This window comes from Triticum urartu, chromosome 5A, assembly GCF_056163025.1.
Source record: "Triticum urartu cultivar PI428250 chromosome 5A, HENAU_Tu73, whole genome shotgun sequence".
Taxonomy (NCBI): domain Eukaryota; kingdom Viridiplantae; phylum Streptophyta; class Magnoliopsida; order Poales; family Poaceae; genus Triticum; species Triticum urartu.
In genome coordinates this window covers 109738393-109742726 of record NC_141877.1, presented here as the reverse complement: position 1 = coordinate 109742726, position 4334 = coordinate 109738393, and positions in this window count along the sequence as shown.

Below are 4334 nucleotides of genomic sequence, written 5' to 3'. Positions count from 1 at the left end.
ATAAATCTTGTAAACCGCCATGATATCATCTTCCAGGATCATAATAAACCACCATGACGTCACCTGTTATTAAAAATTGTATATATCTCACCTTCATTAATGAGCCTTCGACATTCGAGGCGACAACTCTGTCACATATCCAACTTTTGGGCTCCTCGATTTTCACGCCTCTCACTTATCCCTTCACCTTATAAATAAGACCGGGGGGTCCTTTTCATTTCCCGCCGTGCCTCCTCGCTTCTTCTTCCTTGCGCCAACCTGACCCTTACGCGCAGCCGCCGTCGTCAAGCTCCGCCCTCGGCCTCATCTCCAGCCGCTGCATCAACCTGAACGTACCAGAGAAACGTGGCGCGCCTTCGCTATTCCGTCAGCAACAATAAGTTTCCCTTTTCCTTGATCTAGATCCGCTATTAGGGTTTCGGTGTTCATTAAAGCTCGAAGTTGTTCTTCTCTGTTCATCTCCATAGTGTAAATGGCAGTCTCAGATCTGACATTTTCTTGTGCAGGCACAGTTATAGTCCCTTTTTGCATCCTTAGAACATCTTGTTTGTATAGAAAAAACTCATCTGGACCTGATGAACTACTTAAACACATGTATTTTGAGTCTGAATATATTTTGATTTACTGATACGCTGCAGATCTGAAATTACCATATCGATCTGTGAAACTTGTTTTTTCCTTACTTAGATATTTTAGATCTGTACCTTCCATACCAATGTAGGCGGTTTAACTTTTTTAGAAAATGATAATCCGACAGGTAGAAAATGATAATCCGGCAGGTACCATTAGTCCCCTCTTAAATTGCCGATTCGTTTATCTTTGTAACCCCTCCAATGTCAGGCTCCGGTTTAACAATGTGCATCTGCCTCTGTCTTCTCCTTCTGATCTTGCGTCGCTTTATGCTTGTCCGTCATAAACCTTAAACCGGCATTGATCTTTTTCCAGCTCTTCATTTGAAATGGCCAAACAATTTTATGCTTGTAACTGGGTCCCTTCCCGGGTTACTGAAGAGCAACTAAACGGATGTGTTGCAACGGGCGCTTTAGCAAAGAAAGAAGTCATCCACTGGAGGGCCCCTGGTCTGGAAAATCCTCCTAAGCCCAAGGATGGAGAAGTAGTCGTGTTCATTGACCACTTGGGTCGAGGGTTTAGCCCTCCCGGATCAAAAAATTTCCGAGATGTGCTTGCTAGCTTCCAAATCCATCCTCAGGACATCGGACCAAACTCTGTGTCCAATGTTTGCAATTTCCAAGTATTTTGCGAGGCTTATCTTCAAGAAGAGCCCACCGTTGAACTGTTTAGGGATATCTTCTACTTAAACCACAGAGTTTACAGACGGACCCAATACTGAACTTGGTGGAATGGCTATTCAAAAGAGGAAAGATGTCAGTTTCCCTCACGCCAAGCTTCATAGCCACCCCAAGGATTGGAATCAGACTTGGTTTTATTGCCGAGATACGTCTACAACTGATGAGAATCCTCTGCCGGGTTATCGTCCTCACCGGCTTAGCAACACACATCCATTTCCTCAGAGGCTGACTGCAAAGGAATGACCCAACTATGCAACACAACTCTCAAAGCTTAGAGCCTTTATGGCAAACGGTTTAATAGGAGTTGACTTTGTTCGCTGTTGGATATCCTGGAGCATTCTACCTTTAAGCCGGCGCCCCGGTTTAATGTGTGAGTACACAGGGGACTTGAAAGATCCTCAACGCCATATTAACATTCAGCTAACAGAGGCTGAAGTTACTGAGTCTGTCAAGAAAATATTGAATGAACTGGAGGCTGTTTGCAGCAAGACAGGGCTAAGTCCTTTCTGCACTTCGAATAAACCGCTAGGTGTAAGAATCATATAACTTTTTGTTTTAGCTTGATCCTTTTGAATATTCTCTTAAAATTTTGTCCATCTTTGACAGGGCGATGATCCGTTCTGGAATAAGAAGCCACATGATAAACCGGCCAAGACACCTCGCCCCAAGACCAAGGTTACTAAAAAACCTGCCAAAAAGAAAACCACTGAGTCCTCTGAGCCCAATGCTGATGATGATCTGGATAATCCGGAATTAGAGGTAAAACTTGATTCTCTTGGTTCTCTTTTCATACACCTCCTTGACAAGGACTATTATCAGGATGACGCTGAAGTCAGCCAAGCTAAAGAAAGCCTGTTAACGACCTGTTCGTATATAGCCCATTTACGGCCCGCTAACCCAGGGCCCGTTACGACCTATCGGAATTAGGCCCAGTAGCGTCATATGGGCCATCCAATATGATTCCAGCCTGTTGTAACTTCCGGCCCAAGTCTGGCTCATGACGTCTTTCGGCCCATATGAGGCACTTTGTAACTCTTGGCCCATTAACGGCCCGTGGTGAACATGGCCCGTAATGAATAGTGTGTCGCTTTATGCCCATTAATGGCCCATTATTCCATTGCACCGTTTCCAACCCGTGTTATCTTTCAGCCTTCTCAGGGGCCATTTGTTCTTGGGCTCATTTCTAGCATTAGCTTAGTTACGGCCCGTTACTGGCCTTTTCTGCTTGTGGGCCAAATTCAACCCGTGGTTACAGTCGGCCCGTCTGTGGCCCGTTAATCCGTTGGGCCGTTTTCATAGCGTCATCAAATACGGCCGATTAACGATGGCCCGTTATGGCTGGCCCATGAATGGACGTTTCCAACTCTAGCCCGATAAGGCCCATAATGCGGACCGTTGTTGGCCCATGTTTGGCCGATCGATCATATGGCCCGTAGAAGGCCCATTGATGCTACGGCCCATAGGAGGCCCATTGTTTCTACAGCCCTTAGAAGGCCCATTGTTTCTACGGCCCGTAGGAGGCCCATGGTAGCTACAGTAAATATGTAGCCCATGGTTATTGTGGCCTGGATTTAAAAAATAGGTTATTTCGGCCACTAGCAAACCGCGGAAAAAGAACTGCACTGACTACAAGCAAAGAAATAAACAAGACAACAAGGAAATAAATAAGCAAGCAACTTAAGCTAGGCTATCACGGCTATTACACATATTACATCCACTGGGCATCAAAGTTCGCCACCAGTGCAAATATAGGGAACAAAGCAGCATATCATATACACTGGTTGTCAAAGTTGGCGACCAGTGCAAATAAACGCCGCAGCAAAACAAATCCAAAACCAAAACCACTTCAGAAGAGCTCAAGAAACAATATCCTGGGTACCCATAATGTTGGCAAGATGCTTAGCAAGCTTATTAACTTTCTCTTGTTTGGCGCCTAAATCCTCCAGCACTTGCCGTTGCACAAGAAAGTATGCATTTGAGTTCTGCAGGGACTTCCTCAGTCCTTCGGGTTCTTGCCGCAACACAGCTGACTGATGCCTTTCAGCTTGTAGCTGAGACTGAAGAAGCCGAAGTGATTTAGGCAACAAGTTCGAAGAGCTTGTACTAGCGGTACTGGCCAGTAACTTGAACACTACATCAACGCAGGACTGTGGGGTTTTCTCACTTTTTACAAGATCGTTTTTATCACCTTTCTTGGAGATCAACAGGGCTATCTCACTATCTTGAACCTTATCTGCATTACTTTCTCTACCATTGCATAGTGGGGTGCTCTTCTCCAATATTTTGTTCGCATATTACAAGAGAAACAAGCAGACACATCACAGTTTTAGCATGTAGTATACAAAACTCATTTTGGTAAACTGGTTCAGTAGTAAGGTGGATAGGATAACAGCATGAAACAAACATATATCTATGTACTATGGTCACTGTAGTATCCAAATCATTATAGTTTATGTTGCCAAATCAAGATAGAGACACAGTTTAACTCGTATATTTTTAAGACACAGCAGCATAGACAGAATATAATTGTGAGAAACAACACAGCATTGGCAACACTTGTAATGTGCATCACATGAGAACATAACTGTTTATACAACTGAAATTGAAATCAACATAGAGCAAGAAGTTAGAACAGCAATCCAGTTAAAGAAATAGGTTTAAAACATACATGTTGCGCCATTGGAGTTTCAATTGGATCCTTCAAATTCGAAAGTAGTTGGTATGTGTAAATACAATGATGCAACAACAAGGGAGTATGGACCATAGCTATGAAATCTGACATGATAACAGTTGCTCTTCTGCTTTAAACATGGAGTTTGGGTTCGTTGTGGTGGTCTTCGTGCTTTGGGCACTGCAGTTGCTTTACAAACTGCCCGTGTGGGGGTACTCTGTGATGGACATGGTGCTTTGTCAACTAGAAGTGGGTTACTATCCGCTGGGGTTGGGGTTAGGTGGGTTGTAGCTGGTTCTCTGCCCAACGGTGTAAGTGTGCAATCTGGAAGAGTCTTGATTATGTGTGGTGGG